The following is a 23,217-nucleotide window of genomic DNA, read 5'->3' as shown; positions in this document are numbered from 1 at the left end:
TAGTTTCAATAACCGTACTCAACGTAGTAACTGCGTATGCAGCTGTAGATGTACCATCTGGAAGTTTGAAGCAGGAGCCATCACAAAACAGCTCCCCTTCTGCATTGTCCAAAGGAGTATCTATAAGAGCTATCCTGCCCTTCGTTTCCTGTTCAGTGGTATACAGGCAGTCATGTAATTCTTCGTCACCGCAAACAGTATTTTGCGGGAAAGGTAGTTCAGCTGGATTAAGAACACAACACCTCTTAATTTGAATGTGAGGGGCAAACAGAATTAATTCATACCTTGTCAGCCGTGCAGAGGTGAGGTGTTGCGTTTGAGTCCTATTCAATAGAACATCTACAGAGTGAGGTACCATCAAAATTAAATCATGGCCTAGAACCATTCCCTCACTCTGTTTTACGGACGCGGCAGCAGCAGCGACAGCTTGCAAACATCTCGGCAAAGCGCATGCAACAGGATCAAGGGCGGAGGAGTAGTAGCCGGACAGCCTATTCTTCCCTCCATGTTCCTGCGTTAACACAGCCAAAGCACATCCATCACATTCATGCACAAACAACACAAAGGCCTTGTCATAATTTGGAGTACCCAGAACCGGTGCAGAGCATAACGCGGTTTTGAGAAGCTCAAATGATCGTTGATGTTCCGATTTCCATGGCAGTGGCAGATAAATGCCCTTCTTCGTCAAAGCCAACATCGGTTTTATCACTAGTGAAAAGTCCGGGATCCACAACCTACAGTAAGAAGCCATACCTATTAAGGCTCGGACTTCCTTCTGCGTATTTGGAACAGACATGCCAGAAATGTGTTTTATTCTTTCAGGTGTCACTCTTCTCCCCTCTTTTGACAGGAGGTAACCTAAATAGGCGACCTCCTGTCAACAATATTGACATTTCTTGAGCGAAGCTTTATGACCGTTTTCGGCCAGATGAATAAGTAACAACACAGTGCCTTCTTTACAAGCACTTTCAGAATCTGCAGCCAAAAGCAAATCATCGACATACTGAAGTAGTGTACAAGTAGGTGGCAATTCGAGGGTGTCAAGCTGCTCTTTCAAAGCTCTACTATAAATGCTTGGAATTTCAGTATACCCTTGAGGTGCCCGAGTAAATGTGAATGAACGTCCCCCCAAGGTGAACGCAAACAAATATCTACTCTCCTTGTGTATAGGAATACTAAAGAAAGCATTCTTTAGGTCCACAACACTAAAATACGTAGCTGTAGCAGGGATCATTGTTAGTATCATTGTTACATCAGGCACAATTGGAAATTGCGGGGCAACAACTTTGTTAATAGCACGAAGATCAATTATAAAACGGTATGGGATTGCATTGTCGCCTTTCTTGTATACAGGTAAAATCGGGCTGTTACATAAACTACCTGCAATCTCCTCAATCACCCCTTGGTGCACAAAATCAGAGACAATGCACTTCAAAGCACGCTCGCCCTCAACTGATATTTTATACTGCGGAATGCGTGGTAATTTAACTCCATGTTTCAAAACTATTTTAACGGGCTCAATCTGTAGTACCCCGACATCATTGTTGTCAACTGCCCATAAACATTCCGGGACAACACTAAACTCAGGAGGCAATGGTCGAGTCAGAAACTGGGAACTTGGAAGTTGCTGTGGTGAAACCGTCAGTCGTACTCCATCAGAGGAACAATTAATTACTGCATTCAGTTTCTTTAATAAATTTAACCCCAGCAAATTCTCTCCACAGTTCGAAGTCAGAAGGAAAGGGCAATGGTCCGTAAAGGGACCCAAAGAAACAGACACCGGCAAAGAAACCGGACAGACAATTGGTATACCAGAAAACCCTACAGAAACATTTGTTTGCCCTGACAGTGGAATGTTTGGAACCCGGGAATGATCAATGGAGCACTTCTGTGCTCCAGTGTCTATCAAAAACTGATGTTTCCTATTCCCTACTAACAATTCAACGTAGGGACCTTTCTGATTAACGGGAATAGGTGAAGGTTCCAAACCCTGCTTCGGGCAGTCCTAACGGAATAAAATGTTATCGGAAGGAAGCTCTTCAGAAAGGTAGGCAGCAGAAGGGTGATCAAATATGTTTCTTGCGTCCACACTCGAAGTCTGATTTTCCCGTGAAAAAGGTTGCTGAGGATCTTGTGAAAACTGACCTCTATCAGGGACCCCTGATCCAGGGCGACCTCTAGGTCGTCTACCCATACCCCCAAACGCATTGTTTGACCTTTGTCGAAGGACGGCGCACTGTGCTCGCCAATGACCTTCCTGGCGGCAATAGGCACATTGATTAATATTCACAGAACCCAAAGGAGCGTTCCTTTTGGGACATACTGACCTCTGGTCTGTGACGCACCTCCTCTGGGATTTCTAACAATTTGTTGTAACAATACTTTAGTCTTCAAATCTCCTTTCCTCTTCTCTATTTTCTCTTTTTGATTATTCACACGGTTCTCATAATACTGAGCTATGTGCAAAACTTCAGATTGGGACTTCGCCTGCCAAGCGCTCTCAGAGGACATAATCTGTGACTGGATGTCGGGCAACAACCCACGTACAAATTTGTCCACAAACAACCTTTTCCCGGACTCTGTGCCCAAGTCCTGACCACTGAAATCAGAGAATACCTGTTCGAATCTATTAAGAACTCGGTGCCACCTTCAGTTTTTCCTTGAACACAGGCTGTAAGCTTGTCAAAAAAATACTTCTATTCTCAGGAATTATGGTTTTCAATTTTGCGACAATTCGGTTTTTCACCAGCTGGTCTTTCCCCATCAAACCTAATCATGTTAGCCCACGTATCTCCGAACCCTGGCACATCGTCTATTGTTTGAACCTGCTTCCATAAATCTACGGGCAGGAGTACAGGGAATAGCAAGTCAATGTCACTTAAGGTGAACACAGAGGACTGCAAAACGGACTCTATCTCTTTGTAAAACCCTGTTGGGTTTTTTCTGATATCGGGAATTGATTGTCTAATAGTGTTCACTTCCTGTCGTGAAAACGGGACGTGAACAAATTGCGATACATAGTGTGCAGGGATGTTCACAGCGGGTGCACCAGTCCCAGCATTAGCGGGAATCTCGACCTTTGGGACAAATGTCGGAGGAACCTCTCTCATAGGCAACTGAGATGTAGGTAACTCTGACCGCTTACTAAGCAATAGAGCCAGGTCGAGCGCTAAGGCAGCTGAAGAAGTGTCGGGCAAAAAAGCCCTCTTACAAATACCCAATAATTCTATAGGACAACTAACCTTCTTCCTTACACATTCATCTTGTAGGTACTGTACCATTACCTGAATCACCTTCTTCTGCATTTCTACTGTATACTGACTATATGTGTCATATACTTCATCTGGCGGTACCGATGAATCCGAGATCCATCGAATCGCATCTTTGGTACAAATTCGTACTTCCTCAGGTGCCGATCTACGACACGGAAGGAACCATTTCTGTACATACATACTGTCGTCTTCATCATCCTCATCTCAGGATTTCCCAAAGTCCCTCCTATACTCAAACAATCTTTCAACATGACCATGTACTTTCTCCTCTGTGTCCCTCGAAAGTGCTAAAGCATTCAGATCCCTCACCCCTTGTGGGAGGTCCGAATTTTGTAATCTACCCTACATCACACGTAAATGAGTCCCCAAACCTTTGATAAATAACATTTTTCTCGGGAAAATTGTTCAAATTTGATAATGTGGAAAAAACGTTAACTTGATCACCTTTCTCCATACAGTGCTTAGCCCATGCAAATAATTCTCGTTTCTTGTCTGCGGAGACAGTATTACGAGTGACAATCTTTGACCCCGCACCCTGATCAACTTCAGTCAATACAGAACCACTCGGGAGCAAAGGTGCGGGCAAATTCAATGGGGGTGCAACGGTCGGCGTAGGAGAAAGGGGTGGTGGGATAGATGTAGGAACAACAACTAGAGGAATAGGAACAATAGGTTGTACAGGGGGAACAGGAATAACAGCAGAAACAACAGCAGGAATGGGCAGAGCACCCGGGAGAGGATCATACGGAGGTGGCGCAGAGGCACCAGGCCTGCGTTCGTTTAACAATTTTTCAATAAATTCTTCGGAAACATGGAAATATTTAGAGGGATACATTTTCTGGATACCTAGTGAGAAAGCCCTATCCATATTTTTAACTGACTCCAAATGTTTTTCTTTATCATATAACAACGCTTTTTCGGCATTTGTTTTATGACGGCGTGCATGTTTATCCCTACTTTTAAGCTGCTGCAACGCTTCTTTTTTCCAATTCTGCAAAACATCAAATGCTGCAGGTCTGGCCTTCTTTTTTAGCAAGACCGATTCTAGGTATTCAATACGGGTTCTCGAAACTACCAATGATTGGTCACTGAAATTCGGAGGCATGTCTGGTTTGTCTGTGCCAAATATCATTAAATACTATACTTCCAATGCCATACTTACAGTACATAGTACATGCCGGCGACCCCTCCTGGGGTGCCGGGCGGCTAAATTCCAAAGATTGTCGATCGCTGCGGAACAGAGTCCTAAAGCAGCTAGACAATTTCCCAGGCATTTCACAAAAAATTGGTGTTACCTGGTCAATAATTGTGTCTGCAGATACAATACGCCAAATTCAAATTGTCAGGGTTAAATTAAGAGCCGGGTCACGACTGCACCTGACCAAACCTAAGGAGGACCGTACGGTTTACCAAAGAACTTACCTAACAAATTTTACCTTGTGTTTGGTGGTTTCGACAAATCTGCCCGCCTCAAAAAAATGGACCCTCGTCAAGATGCCGTGTCAGACCACCCGACTATCGTCCAAGGATCGGATCGTGCAGCGCTGCCGAGGTATCGCGTCTCGTTCGGTCGGACCCGCAGTATCACACCGTCCGATCCCGGTGCGATTGTCTGCGTCAACCTTCAATGATCCGGCATCAATCTTGAGGGTCCCTATTCGGGCGCCAACTGTGAAAACACAAAAATAATATGAGGCCGGGAAGCCCAAAAAGAAACACACAAACACAGGTTACAAAGAACATACAAGTGCTTTATTTAAAAGCTACAACAGTTACCAAACTCAATTGACAAACGGATAGCTATTCGGCTCTCAGAGTAACGTAACGAACTTCAACGAAGGTTCGATGCATTAGTGAGAGAGACCGTACATTGGAATACTTGGGCTTTTTATATTCTTTATCCAGCCCTTGGCTAACCCCCTCGCGGGTTAACCATTCTACGGATCGGGTTTATGGGTTCCTTGCCAGGTCAATCCTATAATATATGCATTTTGATTAGTTTCGCTGATATAGTGGTACTTATACACATAGGTCAGCAATAGGACAAGGTCTCAGTTCGCGACCCCGACAAGTGGCCTGCAGGCATATTAATTATTCGTGTGTACGGAGGTCACAACGGCCAGAATTTTACTCAGAATGTCATTCGGCCTCCATTTTGATGTTCAGGGTGACTTCCACATTACAAGAGGACCTAAAATGGCGGCTTAATCCAAGATGGCGACTTACATTACTTTCTCTAAGGTCAAAACCTTGCCACGGAGTTTGTTCGCATATGATGTTTTAGACAACTTGGCGTAGGCCAATACACATACAATTGCTGCGATAGGAGGCATAATATTGTTTCAATTCCGACACTGTCAATCAACAGGACCTGCCCCTCTGTTTTGTACATGGCCACAATCCAAGCTGCCTCTGTATTTTTCCTTCAAGCACAATAGTCTTGCCCAACCTATTTGCAACAATCGGTTCCTGAAGACACAATAGTGCTTTTCAATCACTGCATATTTCAGCCACATAGTTTGTGCAATGCTGAATGAGATCACATAGCTAGTAAAATATTTGAATGTTTTGATTCCATTTCACAAAAGCACACTTTTGACATCTCATCTGATCCTGATTTGCAAATGATTTGTTAATGACATGTTACTAATTATGGGGTATGTGTAGGGGTGTTAACTGATTAGTTTAGGTTAATATGTACACATTGCAAACTGGACAAATGATCTGTTGCAGTGAACTAGTTCATTTTAAACATGTGCTTACTGCAAGAATATGCATTTCCCTTTGTAATGTGCACCAGCCATTTGATGTCTATATTTTCCATATGAATCCCCTTGCGACTATTTACTGCCTCCTCTGAGTGTAATGTAATTGCACACAGTGTCCCTAGATGCATCCACAGCCAAGCAGGGTTTGTGAACACAGGACCAACTCAGAATCTACAGGTGAAATCTGTTCTCTCATCCTGGCATCCCTTAAGTGATCACACTTCCTCATGAACTGCCAGCCTCATGTTCTTCTCCTTCTTCTACTACTGCCAGACTTCCTGCTCCTGCTCAAGCTCCTTTCTTCTGCTCCTTTCTGCTGCAGTTTGTTATGCCTCTCAGGTAGGGCAATTGACTTCAAGTGCAGGCCCTTAATGCAAATTGCCTGACCCTGGCAAAGGCTATTAAGTCTACTTGTCAGTCAATAACTCAGAATCTCCTCTGACATGGTGGTAATAGTATCCCTCTCAAAGGAGAAAAACTTTGCCTCATCCCACATAGTCTCTTCACTATCCTGGGCCTTGTTTCCACCCAGGTGATCCTCCCCATGATTTATATCAGGATGTGTCTGCCCTCTCCTGGCCACCTTGGAGGAGACTTTAAGCAGGATGTTGGTGAGGGATCTGCAGGATTCCCCACTCACCCTTCATCTAGTACTGGAATCTAGAATTCCATCTCGTTAAATACAGACTTCCTAAAAAGAACCTGGGATAGGTTATAGAAAAACAAAAAAGCATCTAATATGAAGGTTGGGCCCTTAAAAGCACCTACATGTGTGCAGGACCTGGAGACCTCAGAAGAAGAATTGTTAATTCTGGCCTCAAATTTCATTAACAGACCATCCTCTGAAAATATCACTCGCCTAAGTGCATATCCGGAGTTGTTTGAGACCCATTCTGTACAGTCCCAACGAAATCTCGCTCACCAGATTGTAAGTGAAAACCTGACAATTACTAACTCCTCTCAACTGGGGCTCCCTCACAAAGGAACTACTTCTCGCCCAGCGCAAAAATGAATATCTGAAAATGTACCTACTAACAAAGGATCAAGGAGAAAATCATCAAGGAAATGTTTGAGAACTTTGGCAAGAGTTCAAGAGAACATCAAGGACAATAAGTTTGACCCAGTTATCAATATCTCGAAAGAGGCAGTGATTGTGGAAAAACGTACTAAATAGGCCAAGAAATTAAAGAAGAAAAAAACAACTTTGATTTCACAACATAAAATCACAGACTTTATTTCTTTTCCAGAAGTGTTGGCAACTGAGATGAATATCACCACCCCTTAAGTATTTATAGTTCTGCCTGCTTTAAATCAGACCTTGAACCGACATCCATTCCCAACAGAGATGAACCGCTGAATGTATAAGGGTCGAACAATGTAAGTACTAATTCCAACATGGCTTCTAGCTCAGATTCTCACAGGACTAGGAATTTGGATCTGGTGGACATAGGAGCCCTATGGTCTCAATCTACAGGACTTTGATTCACGTGTGTTTGGTCTTGAGAATCTCCTCCAAATCAATGGGCCTATTCATCTTAATTGGTCTAAACCTTTGGCCATTTTTGCACAGATTCCTGCCCTGGGATCTTTTCATCTGTGGACATTGATTATTTGCAATTTCACCCTGAGTTTGAACAGACTAAAAATGTATTTCTATTCGAGATTGGTAGCATAGTTGCTGTGTAAGCAGGTACTTGAAGATCCATGGGCTTTGTTGTAGTTCATTTTGAAAATCAAAGCCAAATTGATAACTTTGTACTGGAAGTTACTGACAAGAAAGATCAGAACTGCAACAAATCTGCTAGGGGCCTGATGAAAGTGGCAGCACCCGTTACCTCCATAACCATATTGCTGGGGGGTGTTGCCCATATTAATGGTGCAACTAGGGGTTGGTCTTGGTTACTAGAGGCTATTTGCAAGAACATCATGCCTTCCGAAATCCAGCCCAATCTTTAACTGCCAATCTCTCAGAATCTTGTCTTGGAATTGTTGCAGATTCGATAGAGGGAACTGACCAACCCAAGGTCTTTGATATATGAACATGATGTGCATACGTTTCAGGAGACGATGGCCTCCTCAGCTATTTCTCTCATTAGCAACCCTGGGAGACCCGTGGGGGATAACTATTGCCATTGCTTTAAGAGTTCCGTTTTGAGACTTCTTTATTTTATGATAGTTCTTCCATGATTTTAGGTAGAACTACCTAAGAGCAATATGGAAATCTTGGTTATAAACCTCTACTGTAATCCCCCCAAAATGTATCTTATTAAATTCCAAGAGGATTTTGCAACCATTTTAGAATCCTGGTTGGGGTCGGTGCATTCAGCCAACATAATAGCAGGAGGTGACCTTGAAGCTCAGTGTGTGGCTTTCATCTGTGAGCCAAAAATGCAAATGAAGGAAAACAGGTAAATGCTGTCTAGGCGCTGGGGGGAATCTTGGTGTGACTTTTTTAAGATTTGGGACCTTTCTGTAATCATGCCTAAGGTCAATGAGGGAGTAAAATCCATTTATACATGGACACGTGGTGTAACAATTTCATGCATCGATCATTTGTTTGCATCCTATTCTTTGTGACTGTCTATTCGTTAATTCTATTAAAACTGTACACACATGACCATTTACAATTGTCCCTAAAGCTAGCTCCTCCGGTTAAATACATTTGAATCTTTCCCTTGGTTTTATTTCCTTGAAACTTGTAACAAAAGTTTGAGGCTGAGATGCAACACTTCTCTTCTAAACAGATTCACAATGCATACAAGGGAGGCTGCTGCAAGTTCTAACATGCTCGTTCTATTTTTCTGTGGGAATGTTTATGTTACAGTGGATGATTGTTTGGTGAAAGCTTCCCAGAGTGGACACCTACTTAAGCAGAATAACCATCTACACGAGTTTGCAGTTGGCTGTTTGCTGTTTCCCAACATTTAAAAATCGTCAACTTTGCAATGTTGCTTGCATTCTATTCAAAGAAAATGTTAATGTTGAAAATAGGAAAATCAAGCAGTGACATAGAAACTTTTTTGAAGGTTTAACAATTATATTGCATATTAAAGATAGCCAATTGGCAGTGGAACATCTATTAAAACAAGATGTGGCACAATTTTGGAAACTTACAAGCAAGTATGCAGAGAAAGATGTGGTGGAGGAATTGTCCATAGTTAGCAAGGAAAACTGGGTAGCACATTATGCTTCTTTTTTAAGGACACTGAGATGATTGGGTTGCCTGACCCCCCCCCTGTTGATATATCCGGGGCCATTTCATGGACTGCCTTAGACACAGAGGATATTACTTTAATAATACAGAAAAGCAAACGGTCCAGGGCACCGGGACCAGATAGTATGGCCCCATTAAACTTGAAGCATGAGGCAGGTATTTGGGCCTCCATTCTTGCTCATTTCTTTAGAGAGATTTTTAATACAGGGGTGCTGCCTCCCACACAGAGTTACGCTTACATAATTCCTATATATAAAAAAAAAGGTGATAGATCTAGTGCTTCACACTATAGACATATCACCCTTTTAGCTGCCACCAGTAAAATCTTTGCTGCTCTTGTCCTTAGGGAGTTAGAGTTTTTGGTTATTCTGGCTCGTAGCCAAATTGGCTTTCAAAACATGTCAGAACCATTTTGACTGGAACTATTCTTGCCCATAATCGGGCCTCGCTGGCAAGGGCTTCTATTGGCAGAGTTTAAATGGCTTCATTAGACATCACTGGCACCTTTGATAGAGTAAATAGATAGAAGCTGTGTCATAAATGGATAAAGAAAGGGGTGCCTCCACCCTTGGTAAAACTGATTTCTTTACTTCACCACAACTCATGTGTTAAGATCAGGCTCTCTAAAATGGTGCCTTAACAAGTCCAATATCTCTTTGGATATAAGACAAGACAGCCTTTTAGCCCCTCTTCTTTTTAAAATATACCTATCAGCCGTTAAGAATTTATAAAGGCACATCTCATCAGACTTAGCTCATTGAAAATAAATTGGCTGGCCTTTGCCAGCGATTTGTTATTCTTTCACTTGACCACTGTTGGCTTGCAACGTAAGTTGACAGCTTTTGCATCTTATGCTGAATACAATAACCTCATAAATGCTAAGAAGTCGAAAATTGTTATTTTCAGAAAAAAACAAAAGCATAAAGAGATGGGTTGCGGAGTGGATAATACACGTCCATGAGGTACTTGGGCATTAATCTAACCTACAGGGAGCCCATTTTAAGGCAAAATCTAAACCTTTTAATGCTCACCTTAAGAGAATGCACCACTCAATGTGTTGTTTGTCCTTGCTCTCACTACAAGAATATTATTTGGTCAAGGTGGTTCCATGTCTAATATATGGTCTTTAATGTTCCTTATATGATCTTGGGCCAATCTTGAGCTCTATTGAGGGCAATATTTGGAATATTGGATTAGGCTTGCCCCTCTGTGTGCCAAACTGTATAATTAGCCATGGGTTCTGCCTGATTTCTCTAGCAGCCAGAATTTCCTGGTCCAAATTGTGCCTCTATCACAAGTTGTGTTGTTGGTTCCGCCTCTTAAGTCTTTCTTTTGAGTCCTTACACATCCTGCTGAATGAAAAGTGTGTTCCATCCTTCCTCACCAACTGTCCCACCCAGGTTATCTTGGGATCTTTCTCCTCTTTCTCCTCTATCGCTACCTGTGGCATCCCCCGCGCTCCAGCCTCTCACCCTGGCTCTTTAAAGTCTCTCTCGCTCCACTTGCTCACCTTATTTCCACTTTCTCCCCCACTTTAAGGGTTATGCAGATGACACCCAACACTTCTTCAAACTTCCCCCTGAACCGTTTGCTACTTCCTCTACCATTCCTGACGGCCTTTCTGCTATCCAGGTCTTGCATGCCTCTAACGATCTCTGCCTCAATACCAGTAAGACTGAGATTCTTCCTATCAGGACTTCTGCCCCCACTTTCCTCCCTTCTCTCTGGTCATCCTCTATGGGCCCACCCTCCTTCATCTGATGCCAGAAACCTCAGAGTTATCTTTGACTCCTCTCTTTCTTTTATCCCTCACATCATTGAACCTTGCCATGAAGGCCCACTTCCAACTCCACCCACCTACTCAGAGGTTTCCTCCCTTTCCTTACCTTTTTCCAGAGGCTCAATGCCTCTATAGCCCTGGTACTCTCTAGGTTGGACTATTGCAACCGTCTCTTTCTAAATCTACCCTCTTTCTCTCTCTGCCCCCTCAAGCTTATCCAGTATAAGGCTACTAGACCTATCCTTGGCCTTAAGCCCAAGGACCATATCTCTCCAGCCCCAAAATCTCTCCACTGTCTCCCAGTTGCTAAAAGGATCAAATTCAAATCTCTCTGCATCATCCATAAGGCTGTCTGGAACCAGCGACCATGCTATCTACAACTTGCTCTCACCAAATACTTTACATTCCTCTGACTCCAACTCTATTTGTGTCAATCCCTTCTCTAAGCAGTGAGGCTGATCTCTTTCCTCTGCTAGCTCCCTCTTCTGCAACAGCCTACCGCTCTGTCTCCGTCTTGAGCCAGATCTCCTCAAATTCCAGAAGCGCCTGAAGACTTTGCTCTTCAACTCCTCCTTGCCCCTTCTGTGCTAAACCCCTCAGTCGCTGGGATTGGTGGCCTTTGCCTTTTTGTATCCTTCTGGTTCCTGGCCGTCCTCCCATTCACCTTCAGTCCCTCCAAGCACTTGCCTTTGGTCACCCAATGGCCTGTGTTTCCTTGCAGGACTGCACTTATTTTAGCAGCAGATGACCACACTTTATTATGTGTCCTCTGCCAAGCAACTCCCGCACTGAGGAATTTCTTCACACTTCCCCTGTCCCTTCTCTCTCTCTGCACTTGCACAAGCCACATGGACATAAGGCGTAGTAGGACCACTTCTCTCCTGTTCATTATTGTATTCTATTTCTTTTGTCCCATGTTCCGTCCCTTGCCCTGTGGGAACTTTGAAACACAAGTTCTTGCTGTACAAGTGCCTTACAAATGCACAATACAAAAATAAAATAAATACATGAAATCCCTTTACAGTTTCGAGACAGGTATAGAATTTATACTTGAAACTTTATCTCTGGAAGAAATAAACTAAAGGAGAACTCCAGAATTAGTTAAGAGAACATTCTTTGACCTAGAATGTTGGTTAGCTGTTGATGGTCTTGGGGTTTATTCCTTGTATGAGCGGTATGGGTGCTTTCCAAGGAGGAGAAGGTTTCTTACAAATGTATATCTTTGTTTCCCTGCGCTGAAGCAAGATCAATCTATATAAGATTGAAAATGAACCTATTTCGTACTTTGGAAATCACAAGGCCTAGTTTAGCGTTAAAGGAACAGAATGTGCAGATTCTGTAAGAACAACTCCCACCCAACAACTTATGTCTGCTCTTACCTTGCACTTTCCACCATCCGGCCGTTATTTTTCCTATTTATTCTACTATCCCATGTACTGCACTTTCTTCTCTCCCATGTACTGCACTTTTCCCCTCTCCCTTCCCCCTCACACTTTCCCCTTCCCCCTTCCCATGCACTTGCACGATCTGAATGACACCTGGCCTAGTAAGATCGTTGTCTGTCTTCCCTCTGTTCCCCCTCCCCTACCTTGTCGCGCCTCGAAACACTTGTGTAAGGCGCGTTATAAATGCCATATCATATCATATCATATCAACCACAAGGAGACTACTAAGCATCTAGTCTTGTTCTGTTGGGCAAAAACTCAATTAAAGCTTCATTATTTTATTTTCCTCCAGGACCTTAACTCCATGGATGGCAATCATATTCTTTGGACAGATCTAATGTGGGGCAATGGTATAGCAAAAGTGGATTTATAGTGGATGATTTTAGATGTGTTTAAAATGTTGAATGATTCCTAGTGATGAGGTTATTTTAGTTTTCTTTAGATACTCTTGTAAGGACATTATTCAAATGTGTCCTCTTTTTCTTTTTTCTTTTTACTGTCTATTTAAGTATTGGAGATATAGATGTATTTGTATCCTTTGTATAGTGGAAAGGTTTAAATCGAAACCAAAAAACTAATTAAAAAACACATTTTTTATCAGGTCATATCAAAGACAGCTTATATGTTCAGGCTTTCATCCTTCTTAGTTCAATACATTGAGTGCGATTTAATTGGATAATAATAGCACTTTTTACTTTAGCACTTAGAAGTAGGAGGAAACTAGCATAAGGTGCTAGAAAACATAACACATTATATTGTTACTATTATTATGATCACTTTAATTGTTCTTATTTTTATTACCATTTTTTTTTTCCAGATGTGCAATTTTCTCACTGGAATGTACTTTAATGTTGCTGCTGAGAAATGCCCCTGTAAATGAGGCAGACTGCACTTCAGAATTCGTGAAATATCTAAAGCGTTCCCCTTCTGAGCTGGCTGTGAATCCTACTGTTGTATTATGTAATTTAGTTGCGACGTTGTGCTACAAAAGTCACTAACAGCTCATATTTTGTAAACATGTTCATGGAGCAGAAACTACTCATACCTTTAAATGCCAGTGGAGGAGCCTGGAGGTCAGGATTGATCTCTTCACTTGATTGGTCCATGTCCAATTCCAACCCACGTGTCTGATTGTTTACCATCTGCCACTCCATAAAACTAAAATGCACATGAAGCATGTGACACATGCATGCGCTAGGTTCATTGCTACACACACAGTAGCTCCCGTGCTACTGAAAATCACATTCGAGCCAGTGCATCCTGTGAATAAGGGCTAAATGCAACTATCATGCAAGGTTCACAAGTAAAGGTGCCCTGCTGTAATACACATGTCACTAATTTTGCTAAATGTATGCATTTATGTTACTGCACGGAGGGATGTGTGAAATGACTTTGATTTGTTTTGCATTCGAATATCGGGGGTATATTCATGAAAATATGTTCCCGCGTATAACAATATAATGCTAATTCTTTTTCTTAACGTGGTCTCCTGATACTTGTCATCTTCCATTTATTTCCCTGGACTCACGGAGTGATACTGTATCCGGCCTCAAGAAGCCAAGGTTCCAAATACTGCTTCGGGACACATATCGAATCTCTTTTTTGATGATTGAATGCAGTAAAGATGTATTACAAAGAATAGCTATGAAAGTCCTACATCACTACACCTCACCTCTCAGAGGCTCCTTGATGGGCTCACAGCTTGCTGATCAAGCATCTTATGCCTGGAGCAGAAATTCTGCTTCTTGCCTCTCTGCTGAGGGATATTGCTTTCCTTGTATTATTTAATGAAAGGAAATACTAATATCTGAACGTAATAAAAGCCTGAAACTTAAGAGCGTCTTTCTTCGATACTGAATATGCACAGAGGACTTACCTCAAAATGTTCAGGAGGTTGGAGGCGTAATCAATTTGCATAAATCTGCTTGTTCATTTACCATTGCTTCATTGAATACTTGTATGAAATGTATTACTATTATGATTAACATTGATTAATCATACTAAGTACATTATTGTGATCTGGAGTTTTTTAATGATGTCAGAGGTGACACATCACTACGTTATGTTGATTGAAACCATGCACCACAACCATTTTTCATGGTCTCCAGGTGGTCACGTGGCTCTATGAGATGAAGTGTGTTGGGTTGGTTAGTGAGGCAGAGAAGGATAGGATAGATGTTGTGCTCATCTGTTGATGCATGCATAAGCAGGGACAATTGGCATATGTGTGTTTGAGCTTCCTGGGTGTGCTTTGTTTTGTGTGCTGTGGCTTGTGTCCAGAAGGGCGGCATCCAGTGTTTGAGTTGTTTGTTGTCACAGTGTGTTGGGTTTGTATTGGGTTTGTAGCTTGGTTAATGAGGGATATGCAGTTTGTGTGTGTTGGTGCATTGATCTGTGCATGTGTTGTTGGTGAGAGGTGTGGGGTCGGGGGATGAACTAGAGAAGAGGGGGATGGTTACTGGGTTTTGGGTCATCTTTGGCTTTTGGATAGCTATGTTATTGATTCTTAATTCTGTATTCATCTCATGTTTTATTTTTTCAGGCTTATGGTTTGTATATGAGGGCATTATGTGAGGTTGGGGGTTCTGCTCGTGGGGGTGGTCTATATTTCTCTCAGTGAGTTGAATATCCAGGTTTTTTATAATTTCCTGAACATTAAGTGGTCTTCTGTTGTTATTATTTCCATCGAAATCGAATTGCATATTATGGCTATCAGATAGGAGAATGAGGTTTCTACAAATATTCTTTGCTCGTTGTGTCTTGTGTCCATGTGGAGGTCAGTGCAAGATCTTAAGCCTGTTCTTAGTTGGTATTGGGTGATTTTTGCATGGAGAAATTCGGCTCTTTGTCCGTGTATGGATTTATGGGCAATGAAGAGGGCCTTGAAATTGATATGTTTCTTTACTGGTTGCCGGTGTAGACTTCTCATGGCTGGTGTGATGTGGTCTCTTCTATTTATGGTGATATGATATGATAGGTTATCCAGAGGTTTCTAAGCACGGACCTGGGGATCAAACCTGTGTTGCTCCATATGGTCTTGCTTCCAAGGCAAGGATGTTGCCTCTGAGCTATCCTCAGGAGTAGTCTTGCTGCAGGTTTTTGGATGCAATGCACTTTTTGGATGAGGTGTTCAGGTATTCCTAGGTAGAGGTTCTTTTTGCAGTCTATTCTTCATAACACCAGGGAAATGATCGCCAGGGTTGTGTGTGGGAAGTTGAGGTAAAGGAGGATCCCTCTTATTAATCTCAAGAGATAAAAGCTTTTTAGCTATTGCTTTGACTTGTGGTTCTAAAGTGAGACCGTTCCACATGAGGATTCCCATATTTTTTTTTATCAATGTTGATGTCTCCAGTTGGGTTCTCCTCCTCAGGGGACAGGTGAGAGATGCTTGTGTTGGATTGTCATCTTGTGGGGACATCATTTTTTCGATTTTGGGTGGGTTAAGTTTGAGGTTGTTGTTTGCCATTCAGGTGTTTATATCGGTAAAGCATTTATTGAGGCCATTGTCAGAGTCATAGTTGGTAGTTATCTTTAAGATGAGTTGGATGTCGCCTGCGTAGTTGTAGGCTGTCAGCCCATGAGTTTGAAGGAGCTTCATTAGGAAGCGTCATGTAAATCTTGAAGAGAAGTCGGAGTGGCTTGATCCTTGTGATATGGTGCAGGTGACGTTTTTTGTGTTTGATGTAAATGGCGGTAGAGGGTTCTTTCAATTCTGTTGGTAAAGAACGATTTCAGCCACTGTAGTGCAGAGATTTGAATACTGGATTCCTTTTCGATCCTAATCTTCGAAGTCTGAAAATATGTTGTAGCTTCTGTTTTTACCTCACACCTTTATTTCAAACTTTTAAACGTGCAATGCATTGCGAGACTCTCTTGGTAGGGCCAGCACAGAAAAAAAATTCACGTGAAATAAATATTAAAATGTATGAATCATACTTGTCATGTGCTAGAGGCGTTCTGACACTGATACATTATCAACACATTTTATCTGCCTGGCTACTAAGAAAGATCCTCTAGGTCACAATGTTAGTGTATATTATAGACTAAATCACTGAATCATGTTGATGTCCTCCTTGTGACTGTATATGGGCCAAACATAGATGAGATTTTCTATGTCTACAATTATTTAGGGAGGTGATATAAATACAGTGATATAAATACCATTTTGGATGTTTCACTGGATTGCACAGGTAGTGCAGTCAGGACATTGTCTTGTGTCGCTCTCACCATTTTTAATTGAATGTCTGATTGGAAGCTTTTAGACATATGGAGAGTCCTGCAGGATGAGGAGAGAGCTTCTCTATTTCATTCTACTATGCACAATATGTACTCATGAATTGATGTGAAGAGAGGGTCCCCAGAATGGCCCTCATGTCCCCTATGTGCATGTCAGCCGGAAGGATAAGAAAAACGAGAGATGCCACTCGTTGTTTGGCCAACCACCGGGTGAACCAGTGTATCCCACATGTGGGAACAAATATTCTCTTAGACAACCATTCAAACCCTATCCAGCTGATTTCTTTGCGGAGGCAGTTGCCTCATCACTGGATCAGGTGGACTGATAATAACAACCAGCCATGCTGATGTCACTAGTGACAACACAACAAAGCAATGTTTGTCACAAAGTAAATTTGCACGCATGCATGAAGTTACGCAGACACACATGCACACACAAAGAGCATGCTTACGTTGTTCTATAGATAGAGGACAGACAAATATACATACTGTCAAAAGCTTTTCCTTTTCACTAGACAAATGCAGAAAAACAAAACAACAAAGCACACATGGAGCTAGCTTGCAATTGCTTCATCGCAACTAACCATAAGGAGCTACAGGGACATATAAGGGACTTATAAGGGCTCGATCAATACTAATCTTTAAAAAGGAAGTACTAGAACACATAGATAAACCATATAAGCACTATATTGCATTTGCATGAAGTCATAGTCCTCAAAATATGGAAGAAGAGATGCAGACACTGCAGCACAAAGCACAGAGTCAGTGTTTGTAACCAAGGACAATTGCGGGTAGTAAATGTCTGATTTCCGAGTCAGTGAGCCACCTGAAAAATACAGACTAAAAATCCTCAATAATTGCAGACCGAAAGGCTCAGTTTCGTGGTCTTTGCCCATGTGATCCAGCTGAGCCGAACAATGACCATATACTCATGGTGAGAAGAGGAGCTGTTCCCAGCATAGCTTACATGACTGATACATGCAGTGCCCACAGAACTTTGCAACCTGCAGGCACTCTTCCAGGCTAGGTGGCTATTACAGGTACACCGAGATCTGTGAACAGAACAGGGTCCTAGGCCTGGGGAGATCTGTTCCAGCCAATCCAGACGCTCCAACCCATGGGTGTATTGGAATGTTGCAAGGGCCAATGGTGATTGATAGTTTTTGGGGTAGTCTCAGGCAAACCCACCTGACATGGGAAGACCAATGGAACAACTCACATGGGGGATTTACATAGGTTGTATCACCCAAGCTACCCAATGGATACAGCCCTTAGGTTTTTGTGATGGGTTGGTGGTTATGAAATGGCTAAGAAACAAAACCAAGTGATGTGGGCCCATGAGATGTGATTGCTGGAGAGTCTGTTGTTTCCTGAATGATTGCTGTCTTTTGGAGAATCAAGACTGTGTATTTGCCGCATGGCTGAGCTCCGCATTATTACCAGGGGTAAGGGTTTAGATGGGCCTCAAATACTGCCTCCCAGGCAACCCCTGCACCTGGGTACTGTTTTCTGTATCCCTACAGTCCCCCTACCAGTACTTATGTCTGCACTTACCCGGGCATTTTCCACAAGCCGGCCATTTTTTAATTGATCTTATTTATTCTATAATCCCATGTACTGCACTTTCCCCCACGCACTTTTCCCTTTCCCCCTTCCCATGCACTTTCACGATCTTATTGACACCTGGCCTAGTAAGATCGTTCTGTCTTCCCTCTGTTCCTTCTCCCTTGCCTCACCTGTGTATAGGCATGTTATAAATGCCATATCATATCATATCAATACTCTGCTAACTTGTGACATTATTGGTACAAACACCCCTCCTGGTAGCAGAGGACGGTTGGGTGGAATCAGCCAAAATGACGGATAAAAAATGACAGAATGCTTTATTTGGCCGAATTTCGACTGTTCGAAAATTCCAAACAGCCGTAAAGTATGACCAGATTGGGTGCTGGGGGCTGCGGGTGTGTCCCCTGCACCCTTGCTCACCATATTGTGAGCGGGAGTTGTGGGGGTGTCCCCCGCAGCCATCCTAAAAAAAGGAGGGTTGCTAGGGCTGTGGTGGTGTCCCCCACACCCTTGCTCACTATATTGTGAGCGATGGTGTCCCGCGCAGCCGTCCCAAAAATAAAAAAGGAAAGGACCCTGGAGTGCTGGTTCCCGATCACAGGCTTTGCAGGGACACAGTGAGTTGGAAGCAAGTTGAGTAGGGGGATTGAGGGTGGGATGTGATGGGGGTGTGGGTAGGGGATTGGGTGGTGGTGTGTGTAGGGGTGTGGGGCAAGTCAGAAATGTTCAGGGGAGAAAAGACAAAGGGAGTAATTCATAGATTTCAGTGCAGAGGCAGCGCACGCGAGCAGCGCAGAGAGGGATCGTGCGCCAGCGTGCTCCAGCCGTGTGCACTAAACAGCATTCTGGCGCACCGCATATTCATGGAATTCCCAAGGCAAAAAGAGCCCTGGCACAGAGAACATCCCGCAGCGCCAGTTACGCCCCCAAGAACGCCCCTCGCGCAAGGAAAAGCCATCAAAATCCCCAATCCAGCGCAAAGGGCTGCGCTAACCCTGGACCAGTTTACACGGCTGCTACACAGCAAATGCTGAGCGTGGAACTTGTATTCCTGGGGTGCGCTGGAATTATCACACGAGGTAGGGCCTGTGCGAGCGGGGTACGTGTATTACTGGGGTTTCGTTGGGAGTTTCACACACGGTAGGGCCTGTGTGAGCGGGGTACGTGTATTACTGGGGTTCGCAGGGAGTTTCACATGCGATTGGCCCTGTGCGAGCATGGTACGTGTATTTGGGTGGTACGCGGGGAGTTTGACACGCGGTAGGCCCTGTGCAAGTGGGGTATGTGTATTTCGGGGGTGCGCAGGAAGTTTCACACGCGGTAGGCCCTGTGCGAGTGGGGTACGTGGATTTCGGGGTGCGCGGGAAGTTTCACATACTATTGACCCTGTGCGAGCGGGATACGTGTATTACTGGGGTTCGCTGGGAGTTTCACACTCGATTGGCCCTGTGCGAGCAGGGTACGTGTATTTGGGTGGTACGCGGGGAGTTTCACAAGCGGTAGGCCCTGTGCGAGCATGGTACGTGTATTTCGGGGGTGCGTGGGAAGTTTCACATGCTATTGGCCCTGTGCGAGTGGGGTACGTGTATTACTGGGGTTCGTGGGGAGTTTCACATGCGAGTGGGCCTGTGCGAGCAGGGTACGTGTACGTGGGTGGTACGTGGGGAGTTTCACACGCGGTAGGTCCTGTGCGAGCGGGGTACGTGTATTTCGGGGGTGCGTGGGAAGTTTCACGTGCAATTTCGCAGTCAGAGCGGGGTACGTGTATCCAGTGGGGTGTGTGGGGAGTTCCACACGTACATTGGCAGTGTGGGTCCTCCCAGGTGTGCCCTCAACCCCCTCCACGGGCCCTGCAGGCAGCCCACACCACAGGGGACCACCCTGCACCCCTGGTCATGTCCCGCAAGCAGCCCATCCACCATGGGCATGCCCCCCAGCCAGGCCACATGTCGCTTTGCACTAGTGATCACCAACTCATGTCTCTCTGCACCCCCACCCAACCAGCATTGAGGGGCACCTGCCAGCAGGTCCCCACTCATGTCCCACTCATGTCCCCCTGCACCCACACCCACCCAGCATTGAGGGGCACCTGCCAGCAGGCCCCCACTCATGTCCCACACATGTCCCCCTGCACCCCCACCCCCCAGCATTGAGGGGCACCTGCCAGCAGGCCCCCACTCATGTCCCACACATGTCCCGCTGCACCCCCACCCCCCAGCATTGAGTTGCACCTACCAGCAGGCCCCCACTCATGTCCCCCTGCACCCCTACCCCTCAGCATTGAGGTGCACCTGCTAGCAGGCCCCCACTCATGCCCCACTCATGTCCCCCTGCACCCCCACCCCCCAGCATTGAGGTGCACCTGCCAGCAGGCCCCCACTCATGTCCCCCTGCACCCCCACCCCTCAGCAGTGAGGGGCACCTGCCAGCAGGCCCCCACTCATGTCCCACTCATGTCCCCCCGCACCCCCACCCCCCAGCATTGAGGGGCACCTTCCAGCAGGCCCCCACTCATGTCCCTCCTCTACATGACATAAAGATGCACAATCATGGCCCACTTCTACACCAAAATACCACAGCACGCCACCCCAGTCTTGAGATGCAATGATTTCCCAATCCACCCACATTGACATGCCTATCTCAAGACACAAACCAAAAGTCAACTATGTACATCAACACATGTCCATCACACACACACACACACACTGGTTGGCATTGATTGCGTAAACCCACATTTTCACATGCATGAACCCAATGAGCCAATCACACACATGGAAGTAAAATATCAAAATGTATTATGGACAAAAATAAAGCAATGAAATGAAAGCATAATAAAATAGCAAATATGAAATGAAAAGCATGTCCAAAAGATGAGTAAAATGAAAAGTATAACCAATCCAAAGAAATCCAAAAGAAAAATAGTCCAAACTCTCCCTCCACCAAAGCAAATCCAAAGGAAACTTAAAAAGAAAAATCCATTAATCCATGGTAAAATCCAAAGAAAAAGTACAAATTAATCCATTTTCCAACTATGTACAATCCATTGTCAAAAAGAAAAATCCATCAATCCATGTTCAAATCAAAATGAAAAGTTCAAATAAATCCATTGTCCAACTATGTACAATCCATTGTCAAGGGTCCATGAGCCCAACAAAAGAAATGAAACCTACCTAACAAACTACCCAAGAAAAAAACTATATACAATTGTGTGGGGCATAGTTCAATCACCCCAAATCAAAGGAAAATGAAAATAAAACCTAACACTAAAAACTATTTACAATGGCAGCAGGCTAGTCCGACGGCTCACTTTGCGATGTCCCGGGCCAGGGCATCATCGAACCCCCGCTCAATGTCCTGGAGGCGGTCCTCTTCCATGGCCCAGAGGGTTCGCAGGGGCGATGACATGTTGACCTCCAACTCCCTTCGAATTGCCTCGAGGCACTCAGCCCGCCTCAGTGCCCTCCGCATGGAGTTCTCTGCGCTGACCATTGTGAGCCATTCCTCTTCCGCCCGCTGCCGCTCCCCATCTATGGCGTGACCCAACCGCTGCCACATGGAAGACACTTGTAATCCTGCGTCCTCCTGCCCTCTGGCCGATGCCTGCCCCTCCAATGTCGATGGCCCCGAGCCATCATGGCTCCCACCTTGTTGCTGCTGCTGCTGTGCCTGTGCCCCTGATCTTGCTGCCTGTACGTCCTCCTCTGGCTGGGGTGCAGTTGTCGTGGTGGCCACCCCTGCTGGACGTCCGACTCCCAACTGTGGCAGGGATGTGTCCCCCACCAGCCTGGCCGCTGGGTCAGAGGCAGCTCCACAAGGTACCCAGGTGATACATGGGTGGGAAGATGGCATGGAGGTTGACTGGCGCGTAGGGTGTTCAGGTGAGGAGGGGGTCGGAAAAAGGTCCAGAAAACGGAGGAATTCAGCCCTGGTGACCAGTCCCAGTAGGTCAACGCGGTCAACGAGGCATTCGAGATGACGTGCAGTGTCTTCACGAAAACACTGCAGGTCACCTCGCATGCCCCGTTGACGCAACGCCATCCCACTCAGGACAGGCTCAACCCGGTCCCGGATAGCCACGTCTGCAGGGAGAGGAAGGCAAGTTGTTGTAAGCGGATCCCCTCCCTGAAAATGGGTCTGGACGTAGACATCCCTGCTGGTGTGGGATGATGCAGTCACAGGATCGGGGACAGGATTACACACAGGCACTGCCGCGGTGGCCTGTGCTGGCTCCTGCCCCTGCCCCTGCACTGTACCACTAGCACCAGTGGAATCGCCACCTCCAGACCCTGTGTGTGTCCCTTCCATGGCCTCCTCCTCCACCAAACCCCCCACCAACCTGATGACTCTGTGCACTCTTCCTCCATCGGACCCTGTGGGGTCTCAGCTGCCCCTTCTGCTGCCGAGGAGTCCACCTCCAACCTCCCCCTCTTTGACCTACCATCGGCAGCTGTGGCCTGGGACGCGGCACCAGACTCCTCACTCCCCGACAAGATGGCAACCTGGCAGGGTAGCTGGGCCTTGCGTCTCCGGCTAGTGGTGCGATCCCTGCCGCTCTGCTCCACAGCACCTTCTCCGCCCTCTTCATCAGTTGACACTGCAGACAGGGAGAGATAGAACACAGGCATCAGGGCACTGGACAATGGACTGATACACACATGACCGTTGTACATGAGTGTCAGTGTCTAACTTCAGACATGGCGGCACACTCCCCAACACACACGTCATTTCAACTCACACACATGAGCAATTCAACAGCATTATTCCACCAGGCAGCACCATCCATACACAAACAACAGCACGAGCAGCCAAAGGTGAGCCTGATGTCACATGAAACACGGGGAGTGCACAACACATGCACACAGGCCACCACACTTACATGCATGTGTACATCTCCACCAACTGTCGCAGTGATGAGATCGCCATCCATGTCACATCT

Source organism: Ambystoma mexicanum, chromosome 4q (assembly GCF_040938575.1).
Source record: "Ambystoma mexicanum isolate Mex_15411 chromosome 4q, UKY_AmexF1_1, whole genome shotgun sequence".
NCBI lineage: Eukaryota > Metazoa > Chordata > Amphibia > Caudata > Ambystomatidae > Ambystoma > Ambystoma mexicanum.
Note: the sequence above shows the minus strand (reverse complement) of the source record.